This window comes from Helianthus annuus, chromosome 8 (assembly GCF_002127325.2).
Source record: "Helianthus annuus cultivar XRQ/B chromosome 8, HanXRQr2.0-SUNRISE, whole genome shotgun sequence".
In the NCBI taxonomy this organism is placed as follows: domain Eukaryota; kingdom Viridiplantae; phylum Streptophyta; class Magnoliopsida; order Asterales; family Asteraceae; genus Helianthus; species Helianthus annuus.
The window spans coordinates 65,273,692-65,291,012 of record NC_035440.2 but is presented as its reverse complement, the minus strand read 5'-3'; the positions used below and the strand labels follow the sequence as shown (position 1 = coordinate 65,291,012).

At 40.8% G+C, this 17,321-nt stretch overlaps 1 long non-coding RNA gene across 1 annotated transcript; it reads left to right on the top strand.

Moving 5' to 3' along the window:
• Positions 1 to 1,564: 1,564 nt before the first annotated feature.
• Positions 1,565 to 15,620, top strand: LOC110905586. Its single transcript, XR_002573247.2, has 3 exons — positions 1,565 to 1,716; positions 9,467 to 9,469; positions 15,491 to 15,620. It is a non-coding gene; the product is annotated as an uncharacterized LOC110905586 (long non-coding RNA).
• Positions 15,621 to 17,321: the final 1,701 nt, after the last annotated feature.

Here is a 17,321-nt window from a genome sequence, read left to right as displayed (position 1 = left end):
AAAGGCAAATAAAACAAGTAGACAAAAACTTTGTACACTTTTCACAATGGCTAAATAAGTAACTCGAATCGTTTTCAAGAAGATCGCATCCCCGGCAACGGCGCCAAAAACTTGATGTGCGTGAATTGTATATATTTTTAATTGAGATTTTCTTCACACAAATTTAGTTTTAAAAGGGTTTTTCACCTAAAAACTAACTACACACACAAAGGGCAAGTGTACCCGTCGGGTGGCAATATAGCTAATCGGCAAGAACCGGATATCAATCCGTGGATGCGGTGTCTCGATACTAAACTTTTGCTACTTTAAAGCCTTTTCAAATGATTGGGTTGATTTTTCTAACTTATCATGCAAAATAAATAAACTACTAAAATTTCTAACAAATAACAATATCTAAGAAAGGTTGCCTAAACTAAGTATCCACTCATTCACATGTGACAACAAAGAGGAAGGGATTGTGATGATGCAAGCTCTATCTTTAACTAAGTCCCCAATCAAGGCTTCCTATTTTATAATTCTTAGGAAAATTAAAAATGAATTAACATTCTAATCACCTAAAAATTATTCTTTTAAGCTCACTTGCTAAGTTGATGTTAATCTTTGATGATGAGTTATTTGTTTGTCAAAACTCCTAACTCTACAAATTAGGGAAAACTAATATGAGAAACACACTAATCACCCTAACTTGGTTTTAAGTAGTTGGCACTATCATCATGTTCTTGATATGAACCACAAGCATGGTCATGCTAGCTAACAACCTTGGCCTAAATCATCAACCAAACATGAACACAAACTATAGAATTCATATAAACATACTTTTGATCTTTCCAAATCTAGATGCAAGAATTCACACACAAGCTCAAATCATTGTTCATATCACATTAGCACTCACCATTCCTAGTTTCATGCTATGAATCATACTAACAAGTTAACAAGATTCAATAATCATAATCTCTACATGGGCTTTCCAACACAACATGTAAATACTTATGAGCAAACATTCAAGAACAAGAACTTTAAGCATGCACATGAACTCCAAGAACAAAATCAAATGACAACATGAAGATTAACAAGAACAATCATCACATCTACTTCCATATTATCACATGTTCATAAGCTTCAACATAGTTTAGACAACACAAATGTTTAGCCCATAAGGCTCATGACTACCAAATCAAACATAAATAAACACAAATTGTTCATAATGTAGTAAGCTAACCAAGTTAAAGACAAGATTTAAATGGTGTTTGAGTAGATCTTCAAGTGATTTAATCCTCTTCAAGGCTCCTTCTTGGCTCCAACAAACTTCCAAGACCAGATTCTTGAGAGAAAAAGTCACCAAAATGTTCCAACTCCCTTGCAAATGAGCTAGAAACTCGTATTTAAACTGCTGGGCGTTTGGCACTACCATGCCACCTTTTGGCACGGTCGTGCTTGGCAAGTGTCAGAGTCACTTTTCGTCTGTCAATCTTGTTTGCTACCATTTCTGGAAAAATCCCGCTCAAATGTTCCCGAGGTCGCACGACCGTGCTCGGAGACGCTCTGGTCGTGCGAGCCGGTAGTGCTCGGTAACAGTCACATCGTTCTCGGAAACAAGCTGATCAGGAGTTGATTTTGGCCTAGCACGGTCGTGCCACTGTTTGGCACGGTAGTGCTCCCCTGAATTTTGACGATTTGGCTGATAGATGCTAGTGCTGGCTGAGAGTGCCGATGTCGGTGTCACACCCTGGCTTTGCGGAAGCGTGGTTAATTTTGGTGTGACTTCTTAATACCATAGCTTAATCATAACAAAGCTATATGAATTAAAATATGCAAGATCATCCATTGATAATAAAAATATTAAACATTGTCTTAATGGGTTAACACCCAACAACCATAACTTTGTCTAAACATTACAAATGCAAACTTAAAGTAAATATGGTTCAGGGACTGTGACTTGTCCAGGAAAGAGTCACAAGCCTCGAACCCTGGATGACCTCGGGCCTAATGCAGCGGAAAACAAGCCATACCGCGCCAGATCGTTAGTTTCCTGAAATACATGTAAGTTGAAAAATCAACAATAATGTTGAGCGAGTTCATGCGATAGTGAGTAAACAACCTTTGTATTTATCAAAAACCCTGGTATGTAGCAAATAAGGAAAAAGAGATCACCAATGGTTTGCAAGGCCATTGATATGTGTGAAGTGCAAGTAGGGATGACTCAAACCTAGCGGATTTATGCGTCGGGCACTAAGTCACCCCGAGGTCCGTTCAGCTGGACCTGGGGCTGGGCTCGCTACACCCAGATAGATCTACCGCTCCTGTCCCTCGGTCCTACTATGAGGATTAATGGCCTCAAGTTTCCGCCTACCCACTCACATGATCTAAGTAACAAACCTCCTTACGCTAACCATACCATGTATAAACATATTCATAATCATAGTAACATGTATTTCACCCCCGCAGTTTATAAAACTGAAAACAGTTAAGAGAAAAGGGGGACATGAACTCACAGTCAGTGCGTCGCTAAATAGAGTACTCCAAATGTCCGAAAGCTGTGCAACGACCTACATGTGCTAATTCTATTAGACGGATGGCCGTGCTTTAGCTTTATAGTTTAATTTTCGGGAAACAGTTAGACAACTGTTCCTTGTACATAATTGGTAGTTAATTTCCTTCCCAAGGATGGGGGAATTAATACATGTGCGTTTATAATAAATAGTCTCACTTAATGTATTTTATTTCTCATTCCAAAATATAATTATTTTTCTCAAAAATAATATATTTTCTCCTCGTATAATACTTTCCAAAAATAATACGTTGACAAAATACGCATTTATGAATATTTCCGTATAAAGCGTAAGTTACGTTTTGGCGATTAAGTGGTAATAGTAATTACCGTTGTAACTTATATGTTTGTCGTGTAGGCGTTGGTATTATTTTGGGTTCGTCACAGTTTGTACATATTATTTTTACTCTAAAAATAATATTTATATATTTTCACAAAATAATCATAAACAGTGGGGTGAAAAATATATTTATTGAATAAATATTTATCACGTTTAGTTTTTGTGAAAATCCCACCTCCGATTATTTAATAAATAAAGTCATGGCGAAATATATTTTGAAAACATTTCAAAATAGTTTAACACTTGTAAATAATTCTAAGTGTTAGATTTTTAGAAAAATTTCGCCAGAGTTTCCCCTGTAACTGGAGGTGGCCACGCTTTCAAGCGTATCATTTTCTTTTACAAAATCACTTCAACAATTTCTTTAATCAACCAATCAAGTTCCGATACTTCAAACCAGTTTCAATACATTAAACTTGTAGACTAGTATGTAAAATCGCATTATTACATGAACTTGTAGTTTTTCCGAAAGTCATAGTGTAGATCACCTTATATTTAGTGGATCTATGTATAAAATAGTTTAGTCTTGTAAAAACCCCGTTTTTGGAACAAATCATTCTTTACAACTTCCCGACAACTTTTGTAAAAATTGTTATTTTGTCGGATCTTTCGTTTCACAAGTGTTTATACACTTGTAGTTTGTAAAAATCATATTTGTTAACATGTCATCCAACTTTTATAAAACATGATTTTCTCGACACTTGGTTCTACGAATATACCACTTGTACATACGTAGATCGGCTCGTTTTAAATACTATTTTACAAGTCAAAATACTTTTACACAAGTTCATGTTTCTCGTGTGGTGGAGTTTCACCTTTTAACCCTTGTACCAATAGAAACAAGCGTATGTCAAGATTCGTGATCTTAACAAAGTCGGGTTAAACGATGATAAGAGCCACCACATCGTAGATCGGGCCTCAATAATCAACATATTCGAATACTACGACTTTTACACATGTTATGAGCTTTTAACCAACAATATTCGAGTTTTAGTAGCCTTTAAAGATTCAAAACACATGATTCCGACTTTTAACCGTTAAAAATCATATTAACCACTTTAGATACGATCAAGAGCGAGTTTTAAACGTTATACCTCTAGCTCGGGGCTAGGGAAGATCTTTGGCGAAAATGGCGTGGATAAAAGCAAAGAAATGAGGTCCTTCAACTTCCGCTTGCTTCAAGCTTCCTTATACGTGATCCGTAAGCCTTGTATAAGCTTGGAATGTATTGATCAAAAGCCGACAATGGCTGGATGGTGGGGAGGGGTTACGGCCGTGAGTGGGAGAGAGCAAGAGAGAGTGTGGGTGTTGGTGAAATGGTTGTGAATTCTCTAATGTGTTTAAGGTTGATTTTATAGACAAAAGTTTGATCATCGTCCAACGGTTTACAAGTTCTCTAGATATCCACAACATCAAATATAATATTCAAAAGCTTGTACTTCTAGTTCCATGAGGATGGAACCGGCCCAAAGGGGGGGGGGGTATCCGGTTGGATCTCGATTGTTCAGTTAATGTTTAGTTATGTTAAGTAGGTTACTTTTAGGGATTAACCCCGTTAGTTGCATGACGCGTTATAAAGCGGGTGTTAGGGTAATCAGGGACCCTAACTGGCTCAGAAAAAGGCTAATAATATTTCTGGCAATATTTTTATGTTCCGGGTATAGTCCGGTTGTTCGGTTGGATAGTAATCCGTTAAAGTGCTTAAGTAATCCTTTAAGCGTCGTAAATAATATTTTTAGCGACACAATTTATTCTGCAAAGTGTCAGGAATATTTCCTCATGTTTTGGCACTTTATTAGTTAGCTAGAAGCTAGTGTGTTAATAAAAGTGCTGTGTCTTGTGCTTAGAGTACGTTTTAGGCACATCCAATCTCTGTATCTTATTCCTAGAGACGCAGTTATACAACCCTTGTATCCCTACACACACTATGGGTGTAGTAAAATATTTCTGGCTCATTCAGTCCTTTAGAGGCAGTGTTTGCCTGATGCTGGCTATATCAGCATGTTCAATAGGTTATCCGTTCAAATGCTACTGTGCTTTTGTGCATCATGTTTGTCACTAGAGTTCAGTAAGTAAATAATGTAGTGACAGAAAAATCAAAGTATGATGCAGATATGTACAAGTATCAACAATCAAGTAGCAGTTTATCAGTAATCTCAGTCAAGCACAGTAATTAGGCAACAATTAATAGTTAATTAAGTCGTACGGATACCTGGTTTTGTGAGGGTTGTCACATTCTCCCCCCGTTAAATAAATTTCGTCCCGAAATTTTAAATTCTGCTTGTAGAAGCAGGGTTCTCAGGAAATAAGTTGGGGTATTTCTCTTTCATTCGTTCTTCACGCTCCCAGGTGAACTCAGGACCATGCCTAGCATTCCAGCGAACCTTGACGAGCTTGACACTGCTCCGGCGGGTCTTGTTCACTTTCCAATCTGTGACCTCGACAGGTTCTTCAACGAAGTGGAGCGTGTCGTCAATATGAATTTCGTCGGTAGGAATGGCAACGTTAACTTGAGTTGGACTTCTCTTCAGATTGGATACATGAAATGTATCGTGAACATTATTCAGTTCGGCAGGTAGATCCAACTTGTATGCTACGGTCCCAATTCTTTCCAAAACCTTGAAAGGACCAATGTAGCGCGGATTCAACTTCCCACGCTTCCCAAAGCGTGCCACACCCTTCCAGGGTGATACCTTCAACAAAACCATATCCCCAACCTCAAACTCCTGAGGTTTCCTTTTCAGATCTGCGTAGGTCTTCTGACGGTCACGAGCCGCACTAATGCGATCTCGGATTTGCGCGATCTTATTTGTAGTTTCCTGAACTACATCGGGACCTACCAATTGTCTATCACCCGCGTCAGACCAACAGAGCGGCGACCTGCACTTGCGCCCATATAACGCTTCGAATGGCGCGGCACCAATACTGGTGTGGTAGCTGTTGTTGTATGAAAATTCAACCAGGGGTAAATGCTTATCCCAGCTACCGCCTAAATCCATAACACATGCTCTCAGCATGTCCTCCAATGTCTGAATCGTCCGCTCACTTTGTCCGTCGGTCTGCGGGTGAAAGGCAGTGCTCATATTCAGCTTTGAGCCAAAAGCTTCCTGGAAGGATTGCCATATCCTCGATACGAACCTTCCGTCTCTATCAGAAATAATCGAGAGGGGTACTCCATGGCGTGTAACAATCTCTCTCATGTAAATTTCGGCCAGTTTGCTTGTATGATCCTTCTCGCGGATAGGTAAGAAGTATGCTGACTTCGTTAAGCGATCCACTATCACCCAGATAGTGTCATGGCCTTTTGGCGTTCTTGGCAACTTCGTAATAAAATCCATGGAGATTTCTTCCCACTTCCACTAGGGAATTTTTGGTTGCTGCAGAAGTCCCGAAGGCTTCTGGTATTCCGCCTTAACTTTGGCGCAAGTTAAACATTTGCTCACGTAAATAGCAACATCGCCTTTCATCCTAGGCCACCAGTAATAATCCTTAAGATCCTGGTACATCTTATCCGCTCCAGGGTGGATAGAGTACCGCGACTTGTGAGCTTCATCAAAGATAACCTCTCTTAAACCACCAAACAGAGGAACCCAAATCCTTTTCTCAAAACACAACGTTCCTTCCCTGTTTGGCACCAAAATCTTCTCCATCCCACGGAGATATTCTTCCTCAAGTTTTCCCTCCTTGAGAGCTTCCTTCTGTGCTGCACGAACGCGCGAGGAAAGGTCGGTTTGAATTATCATTTCCATAGCCCTAACCCTTATGGGCTTGATTCTCTCCTTACGACTTAGGGCATCAGCGACCACATTCGCCTTCCCTGGATGATACTTGATCTCGCAGTCGTAATCGTTCAACAACTCGACCCATCGCCTTTGCCTCATATTCAACTCCTTCTGGTTGAATATATGTTGGAGGCTCTTGTGATCTGTGAAAATCGTACACTTTGTACCGTAAAGGTAGTGTCTCCAGATCTTTAAGGCAAAAACCACTGCGCCTAGCTCCAAATCATGAGTGGTATAGTTCTTTTCGTGCACTTTCAGCTGGCGTGATGCGTTGGCGATAACCTTTTGACGTTGCATCAACACATAACCCAATCCTTGACGCGATGCGTCGCAGTTGGCAGAGCTAAGATTGGCGCGTTGCAAAGCTTGTCTTTCAATATCTGAAACGCCTCATCCTGTTTGATTCCCCAATCAAACTTCTTATCCTTCTGCGTGAGGATTGTCAACGGTTGAGCGATCTTTGAAAAGTTCTCAATGAACCTTCGATAATAGCCAGCCAAACCCAAGAATTGTCGAATCTCAGTTGGCGTCTTTGGCGTTTCCCAATCTTTGATCGCCTCGATCTTGGTGGGATCCACGTGGATTCCATCTCCATTCACCACGTGCCCAAGGAATTGCACTTCTCTTAGCCAAAACTCACACTTAGAGAATTTGGCGTACAACTGTTCCTTCTTTAGCAGCTCCAGAATGGCTCCAAGATGCTGCTCGTGCTCAGCCTTCGTCTCTGAATAAATCAAAATATCATCGATGAATACAATCACGAACTTATCCAAGTACGGCTTACAAACTCGATTCATCAAATCCATGAACACAGCAGGTGCGTTTGTCAAACCAAACGGCATAACGAGAAACTCGTAGTGTCCATATCGAGTTCTGAAGGCTGTCTTTGGGATACTTTCCTTCTGTATCCGTAGCTGATGGTATCCAGATCGAAGATCGATCTTTGAATAGAAGCTTGAACCTTGAAGTTGGTCGAATAGATCATCGATCCTTGGCAAAGGATATCTATTCTTGATCGTCAGCTTGTTCAACTCTCTGTAGTCGATACACATACGGAAACTACCGTCCTTCTTCTTTACAAACAAGACCGGAGCTCCCCAAGGCGAGAAGCTTGGTCGGATAAATCCCTTGTCTAACAACTCTTGAAGTTGTGTCGACAGTTCCTGCATCTCAGACGGAGCAAGTCTGTAAGGTGCCTTAGCCACAGGCGCGGCGCCTGGAACTAAGTCGATGCGAAACTCCACTTGCCTTTGAGGCGGCAAGCCAGGCAAGTCTTTTGGAAAGACTTCTGGGTATTCCCTCACGACAGGGATGTCTTCGATCTTCGGCCCAACAGCCTTTTTATCCATAATGTGTGCCAGAAAAGCAACACATCCTTTCTGCAAACACTTCCTTGCTTTCAGGCAGCTAATCATCCTTAACGGCGTCTCACGCTTCTCCCCATGAACAACAATGGTCTCACCATCATCGGTCGGGATACGAATTATCTTCTCGTGACAAACTATCTCTGCTTTGTTACTCGATAACCAATCCATCCCTACTACCACGTCGAAGCTCCCCAACTGGACTGGTAGTAGATCGAGAGCAAACTCACGTTCTCCCAACTCTATCACGCAACCTCGAATCACCTCGTTAGCTTCTACTAACTTCCCATTTGCTAATTCGATCGAGTACGGAATATCTAACTTAATAGCGGCTAAACCAAGCATATTCTTAAATTCTAATGATACGAAGCTATAATCGGCGCCAGTATTAAATAGAATAGATGCAAAGGTTTTGGTTGTTAAAGAACGTACCAGTAATCATGCCTGGATCCTGGCATGCTTCACAAACTCCGATGCTGGGTGTTCTTTCACGGTCTTGTTTCAACTTCGGGCATTCTCTCTTAAGATGTCCAATGTCCCCACAATGGAAGCATCCTAGCACTCGGCCATTTCCTTTCCTGCTTCCACCTTGAGCGTTGTTACGGTTTTCTCCTTGTCTGGGACTCTTCATCCCACAACCATCCTTGTTGTACCCTTTTCTTCCGCACCTAGGCTTCCAACATCCACATTCATGGTGATACTTGCACCCAGCACGTCTTGATTTAGTTTCTAAGTAAATCTTATCATTGGCCTGTCTGTTGTTAGGGCAATCTTTCTTGAAATGCCCTTTGTCTCCGCAGTCAAAACAACCTCGAATAGATCTTTGTTCATCATTATTCGTTCGGGTATCTTCGGTAAGCTTCCTTTTGTTCTTTCCAGACGACTCTACCTGAGTCTCCCTATCAGGGTTTGCAAGTTTTTCTAGTCTAATGGCTTCCGTAACGAGTGCCAAACCCATCTTGCTTGCAGCAATAGTTGTTGGTGGCGTAGATGCTGCCATCAAGCTCAAGACTGGTGGTGCCAGTTCCCAGATGAACTGTCCCAATTTCCTCATTTCTGGTTCCGCTAAGTGGGGAACAACTCGTGCCAAGTCATGAAGTCTTTGCATGTATTCCAACATTTTTGGACCTTCCATTATCAGGCTCTGGAATTCCCCTTCCAACTTTTGGGTTTCCGCTTGGGAGCAATACTTCTTATGCATCATTCCCTTCAGTTCATCCCATGATAATGCATATGCTGCGGTTTCGCCCTTTATTTGAACCTGAAGGTTCCACCATAGTCGAGCTCCATCTTGAAACAACTCAGAAACGTATAGGACTTGTTGTTCTGGCGTACAACCACTCATTCGAAAGATGGAATCCATACTTTCAATCCATTTCACAAAAGCTATGGCACCTCCAGTGCCGTCGAACTTCGGAGGCTTGTAGTTGAGGAAGTGCCAGTAGGGACAACCGTTATTTTCTGAGGTGCCTCTGTGAGGTTCGGAGCGTAGGGCCTCGTGCTGTGATATAGCTGCAGCAATTATCTCTTGAAGTTCCGCCTCTGAGGTGGGCATGCGCATTTCGCGTCTCGGTGGCATCTTCTAAAAGATGTTTCACGTAGGTTAGGTCGTAGCAGGTAAAATGTACGTATGTATTCAACAATATCAGCACATAACTTCTCATGCTATCAATAAATCAGTCACATAACATCTCATGTCATAGAGCATAAACCATAGATCAAACATCACAAGTGATGAGAATACTGCGATTGCATTGCCATAAATCGAGACCAGAATGTAAGGTTTACAGGTACCCAACTGTATCGTACAACATTAATGACTTATTAGGGGACGACCCTATGCAAGTCGTGCAATCGCTGGACATGTTCAGGAATCTCTGGTTCGTCCATTTTCAAATTCCAGGACCCTATCTCAAGCTTCTGAATTCCAGTCTTAGAACCACATTTCTCCTCCATCATTTCCATTAGCTCATCCCAGCTCAGTGCATAAGCAGCATCTGTGTCAAGGGCCTGAACCTGATGGTCCCACCATGAGAGTGTGCCGTTTAGAAATGACCCCGAGGTAAAGGTATCACTCTGTTGGGGCGAACAGTTAGTCTTTCTTAGAATGGAATCAATCTCTTCGGACCAACGAACAATTGCAAAGGCGCTTCCTGTTTCGTCGAAGTTCAAAGGCTTGCAGTTCAGGAACTGCTTATAGGTGCGGTCAGCTAGGGATTATTTCCAATAGTGCCATTGCTGTGCTAAAAGCGGAGAGCCATGTCGTGCAATTGCCTGTGAGTTGCGTTTTTGCAGCTCGGCTCCTATCCTTGGCAACATACTGGTGTTTGTGTCACGCCTGGGTGGCATTCTCTTCTGCCGGAATGGCATGAAATGGGTTAGACAACTTTCCAATTGTCTATGAGATACATAGCACCGTAAGCCATCATGTACTCACCCAATTTTACACATAAATATACTCAATGAATGGGTGGGGAAATAGATGTTCTGAGCCTTCTCATAGGCTTGCCAATGGCTTGTTGCTTGAAATAGAATGAACTCGAGGCTTCATCGCCTTGGTCATTCGTGTTTGAGTTATTTCCTGCTACATTGGTTTTCATTAGTTTGACCCGCAGAGTCCACCAGGATTTCTGTGCACTACAAGTCGTTATTACGTGGGCCCCCGTAATAATAAATTGTCTTGCATAGTTACCCCAAATTTTCTCTCGTCCAAGCAGATGATCAACCAAGGAGCGACAACAGGTGCATTGGCATGAACAAGGTCATGCTCTAATGCGGGGTCAAGAGCAATGCCTGGCTCAGGGCCACGGCTGGCTCTGGATCAACAAACTCTATCTCAAAATCAGCTGGATCAACCATCACAGGGGGTTACAGGATCCTCCAAGGGCTGGCCTAAGCATATGAACTCAAGGTCATGGTCTGGGTCAAAACCAGATGGGAGAACAGGATTACCCTCAATACTGTGATCAAACTCAAAGCTATGTGCGGGAACCGGTGTAGCTGATGATGCCGTATCAGGGTCGGCGTCGTGTAAATGGTGCTGCACTCCCTAAATATGCGAAAATGCGGATGTCAGAAATTCAAATGAGTCTGGGACAGGGGAATGGGCATAAGTTTCCCCTGCAGGAGCGTCCGCAAGCAGTAGGTTAATACCAGCAGCAATAGGGCCTCGCCCTCAAATGGGTCCTCTTTCTAGTAGATCGTTATCGTCGTCAGAGGCCACGTCAGGGGGGCATATCAACAATAGGGTAAGCGGCAAGGGGCACAGGAACAGGGATCACCGCGAATGGCAAATTCCCAACAAGATGGCCATCAGTAGGCTCTGCTACGACATTCAGGCAGCGCAAAAGGGCTGAGAGTCGTCATCGTCTATGCCGGTAGTATCGGAAAGGTACACCTCGTGCTCCGCTGCAACTATGTCGTCTGATACTATGGCCATGGGATTCGTAGTGTCCATCCTTCTAGTACATGGTGAAAGCATGACGTTTGTAACACAAACACATATACGTATAATAATCAATCATATATTCATGTAAACATGTAAGTCAACAATAAACAATCAAATAATTCTCCTAGTCCCTCTAGCCTCCCAGTCTCCTAGACTGACATTCCTAGTCCCACTAGCCAAATTCCTCCCAGTCTCTAAGACTGCTCTATCATCCACCTCGACCTCTTAGATCGAGCCTCGGCCTCCAAGACCGAGCCTCAGCCTCCAAGACTGAGCCTAAAACAACAAACATCTACCTCGATCTCTAAGATCGAGCCTCGGCCTCCAAGACCGAGCCTCAGCCTCCAAGACTGAGCCTAACATAATTAACATCTACCTCGATCTCTAAGATCGAGCCTCGGCCTCCAAGACCGAGCCTCAGTCTTCAGGACTGAGCCTAATAATGAATAAATGAAATGTGCTCAACATTTGTTTGTAAAAACGTTTTGGATCTGGACTTAAGTGGTATGCAGAAAATGTTTTCGTGAGAGCCCTAGTGATCATAGTCTAGACTCGAGAAGGAATCCTAGTTCGCTATGATCAGAGCTCTGATACCAAGCTGTCACACCCTGGCTTTGCGGAAGCGTGGTTAATTTTGGTGTGACTTCTTAATACCATAGCTTAATCATAACAAAGCTATATGAATTAAAATATGCAAGATCATCCATTGATAATAAAAATATTAAACATTGTCTTAATGGGTTAACACCCAACAACCATAACTTTGTCTAAACATTACAAATGCAAACTTAAAGTAAATATGGTTCAGGGACTGTGACTTGTCCAGGAAAGAGTCACAAGCCTCGAACCCTGGATGACCTCGGGCCTAATGCAGCGGAAAACAAGCCATACCGCGCCAGATCGTTAGTTTCCTGAAATACATGTAAGTTGAAAAATCAACAATAATGTTGAGCGAGTTCATGCGATAGTGAGTAAACAACCTTTGTATTTATCAAAAACCCTGGTATGTAGCAAATAAGGAAAAAGAGATCACCAATGGTTTGCAAGGCCATTGATATGTGTGAAGTGCAAGTAGGGATGACTCAAACCTAGCGGATTTATGCGTCGGGCACTAAGTCACCCCGAGGTCCGTTCAGCTGGACCTGGGGCTGGGCTCGCTACACCCAGATAGATCTACCGCTCCTGTCCCTCGGTCCTACTATGAGGATTAATGGCCTCAAGTTTCCGCCTACCCACTCACATGATCTAAGTAACAAACCTCCTTACGCTAACCATACCATGTATAAACATATTCATAATCATAGTAACATGTATTTCACCCCCGCAGTTTATAAAACTGAAAACAGTTAAGAGAAAAGGGGGACATGAACTCACAGTCAGTGCGTCGCTAAATAGAGTACTCCAAATGTCCGAAAGCTGTGCAACGACCTACATGTGCTAATTCTATTAGACGGATGGCCGTGCTTTAGCTTTATAGTTTAATTTTCGGGAAACAGTTAGACAACTGTTCCTTGTACATAATTGGTAGTTAATTTCCTTCCCAAGGATGGGGGAATTAATACATGTGCGTTTATAATATTAAGTCTCACTTAATATATTTTATTTCTCATTCCAAAATATAATTATTTTTCTCAAAAATAATATATTTTCTCCTCGTATAATACTTTCCAAAAATAATACGTTGACAAAATACGCATTTATGAATATTTCCGTATAAAGCGTAAGTTACGTTTTGGCGATTAAGTGGTAATAGTAATTACCGTTGTAACTTATATGTTTGTTGTGTAGGCGTTGGTATTATTTTGGGTTCGTCACAGTTTGTAAATATTATTTTTACTCTAAAAATAATATTTATATATTTTCACAAAATAATCATAAACAGTGGGGTGAAAAATATATTTATTGAATAAATATTTATCACGTTTAGTTTTTGTGAAAATCCCACCTCCGATTATTTAATAAATAAAGTCATGGCGAAATATATTTTGAAAACATTTCAAAATAGTTTAACACTTGTAAATAATTCTAAGTGTTAGATTTTTAGAAAAATTTCGCCAGAGTTTCCCCTGTAACTGGAGGTGGCCACGCTTTCAAGCGTATCATTTTCTTTTACAAAATCACTTCAACAATTTCTTTAATCAACCAATCAAGTTCCGATACTTCAAACCAGTTTCAATACATTAAACTTGTAGACTAGTATGTAAAATCGCATTATTACATGAACTTGTAGTTTTTCCGAAAGTCATAGTGTAGATCACCTTATATTTAGTGGATCTATGTATAAAATAGTTTAGTCTTGTAAAAACCCCGTTTTTGGAACAAATCATTCTTTACAACTTCCCGACAACTTTTGTAAAAATTGTTATTTTGTCGGATCTTTCGTTTCACAAGTGTTTATACACTTGTAGTTTGTAAAAATCATATTTGTTAACATGTCATCCAACTTTTATAAAACATGATTTTCTCGACACTTGGTTCTACGAATATACCACTTGTACATACGTAGATCGGCTCGTTTTAAATACTATTTTACAAGTCAAAATACTTTTACACAAGTTCATGTTTCTCGTGTGGTGGAGTTTCACCTTTTAACCCTTGTACCAATAGAAACAAGCGTATGTCAAGATTCGTGATCTTAACAAAGTCGGGTTAAACGATGATAAGAGCCACCACATCGTAGATCGGGCCTCAATAATCAACATATTCGAATACTACGACTTTTACACATGTTATGAGCTTTTAACCAACAATATTCGAGTTTTAGTAGCCTTTAAAGATTCAAAACACATGATTCCGACTTTTAACCATTAAAAATCATATTAACCACTTTAGATACGATCAAGAGCGAGTTTTAAACGTTATACCTCTAGCTCGGGGCTAGGGAAGATCTTTGGCGAAAATGGCGTGGATAAAAGCAAAGAAATGAGGTCCTTCAACTTCCGCTTGCTTCAAGCTTCCTTATACGTGATCCGTAAGCCTTGTATAAGCTTGGAATGTATTGATCAAAAGCCGACAATGGCTGGATGGTGGGGAGGGGTTACGGCCGTGAGTGGGAGAGAGCAAGAGAGAGTGTGGGTGTTGGTGAAATGGTTGTGAATTCTCTAATGTGTTTAAGGTTGATTTTATAGACAAAAGTTTGATCATCGTCCAACGGTTTACAAGTTCTCTAGATATCCACAACATCAAATATAATATTCAAAAGCTTGTACTTCTAGTTCCATGAGGATGGAACCGGCCCAAAGGGGGGGTATCCGGTTGGATCTCGATTGTTCAGTTAATGTTTAGTTATGTTAAGTAGGTTACTTTTAGGGATTAACCCCGTTAGTTGCATGACGCGTTATAAAGCGGGTGTTAGGGTAATCAGGGACCCTAACTGGCTCAGAAAAAGGCTAATAATATTTCTGGCAATATTTTTATGTTCCGGGTATAGTCCGGTTGTTCGGTTGGATAGTAATCCGTTAAAGTGCTTAAGTAATCCTTTAAGCGTCGTAAATAATATTTTTAGCGACACAATTTATTCTGCAAAGTGTCAGGAATATTTCCTCATGTTTTGGCACTTTATTAGTTAGCTAGAAGCTAGTGTGTTAATAAAAGTGCTGTGTCTTGTGCTTAGAGTACGTTTTAGGCACATCCAATCTCTGTATCTTATTCCTAGAGACGCAGTTATACAACCCTTGTATCCCTACACACACTATGGGTGTAGTAAAATATTTCTGACTCATTCAGGCCTTTAGAGGCAGTGTTTGCCTGATGCTGGCTATATCAGCATGTTCAATAGGTTATCCGTTCAAATGCTACTGTGCTTTTGTGCATCATGTTTGTCACTAGAGTTCAGTAAGTAAATAATGTAGTGACAGAAAAATCAAAGTATGATGCAGATATGTACAAGTATCAACAATCAAGTAGCAGTTTATCAGTAATCTCAGTCAAGCACAGTAATTAGGCAACAATTAATAGTTAATTAAGTCATACGGATACCTGGTTTTGTGAGGGTTGTCACAGTCGGAGGGCTTGGCACGGTCGTGCCACTGTTTGGCACGGTAGTGCCATATCTGGCAGTTTGCTGGAATGCACCATTTTAGCTCTATTTTGCTCCAAAAGCTTCCGTTTCATCACCGGGCCGAAGCCCGGACCTGTATTTTCACAAACAACTTAAATGTGTACCAAAATCAATGAAAATACAAAGAGTTTTCGCATAAACGGGGCGTATTTGACGTTTAAAAGATGTATAAATTCTTATACATCATAACGAGATATAAACCTAAATTCAAACTTGCTTATATCGTGGGGAACATTTCTTGGATATATAGGTAACCCCCGAAATCTTGTTTGAAAGGTCCATCTTTCTGAAATACTAGGTCTTTATACTTAGTGATATCTGGGGTATTATCCCGGGACTTCTGCTGAATGGAAATTCTGACCTAGTCCCTGTATAATACTTTCTGCAAATGCTTGAAAAATAGCACAGCCCTCAGCAATAATGGTTAAACAATAAAATTGATAATCATTGCTGTTGAAGAAAAGATCCTCTAAAGGGGACGCACCGAAAAGTCGAAGTCGTCATCTCTTTGCGTATACGGAAGTATCGACCTGAGCTCTCACGGCCCTCGCACCTAACCCCTTCAAAGATATCATCTAGGTATACTCACCTGTAAGACTGAATATTGGGATCTGGATACGGGAGTATATTCAAGTAGTGGAACACACGAATAAGTTTAAGTATCTAAGACACTAATATCGTATCTCGGAACAGTTGAAATTTGTGTGAAAATTTAAGAGAACAAATATACTGACAATCTAGGTGATTTGTTTAGAACTTAAAATGAAATCAAGCTTAACGGTGTTGGTGATGTGTCTTAAATCTGATATGATCGTCTTGCACAAACTCACAAAAATATTGTATGTAAATAGTTTCTTTACTGCATTCATTTTAAAAAATCCAAAAAGATTTTCGACAACTGGCGTTGAAAAGTTGATGTTCGAAATCCCAAGTGCTAGACATGATGAACAGGTTTGGATAAAGAATGTGTGGAAAATGATCGTATTTTTAATAAGAATTAATCATTTTGAATGTTTACCACAATATTTTCTAAATTTTAAAAATTTAAACTTTGAGAAATTTATGTGTGTGGTAGAGAATTTGCAGATATGAAGTAAATTTCCAGACTACGATCCCTGCACATTGAGAGGGGGAGTCTGAAGATACAATTGAGAAAGCAGTTAGAGCTAGTATTGATCCTGGAATTGCATTTGCACAAGAGAGATTGAAGAGAGAAGATAGAGTTTGAGGATGCTTGAGAAAAGCACGAAGACTGATAAAGAATGAAGGTTTGACAACCAAAGACTCGACACTGAAGACTGCGTCAACATCCGAGGGGGAGTTTGTTGGTGCATCCGTCTGTCGCCTACGTCTTGTATCGAGTCTTGTTTAGAGTTAGGTAGATTGGGGCTTGGGAATCAAGGAAATGATCTTGTAAGCGATTCCGCTTGAAATGACAAGATGTCATTTTGTAGGATCGCGAGACGACCTAACGAGTCGATCAGAAGAGTGCTCAAACTGAATCAGAGGCGGAATTCATTGATTCAGTCTTTGTTTAGCTTGATTTCACTATTAATTGTCTCTTGTATTGATCATAAAGCTGTTACAGATGCGGAGACACTTCGACGGAGCTTCGCCGTCGGAAACAAGACTGCTACTACAACCAACCACTGATTTCGCCCAAACTGCCTATATATAAGCTTGTGATTTCGCTCAAACATGCATGTTCATTAGGAGCGAAATCAGATGATATGCTTAGGAGCGAAATCAGGTCCAATACACTTATGAACGAAATCAAGA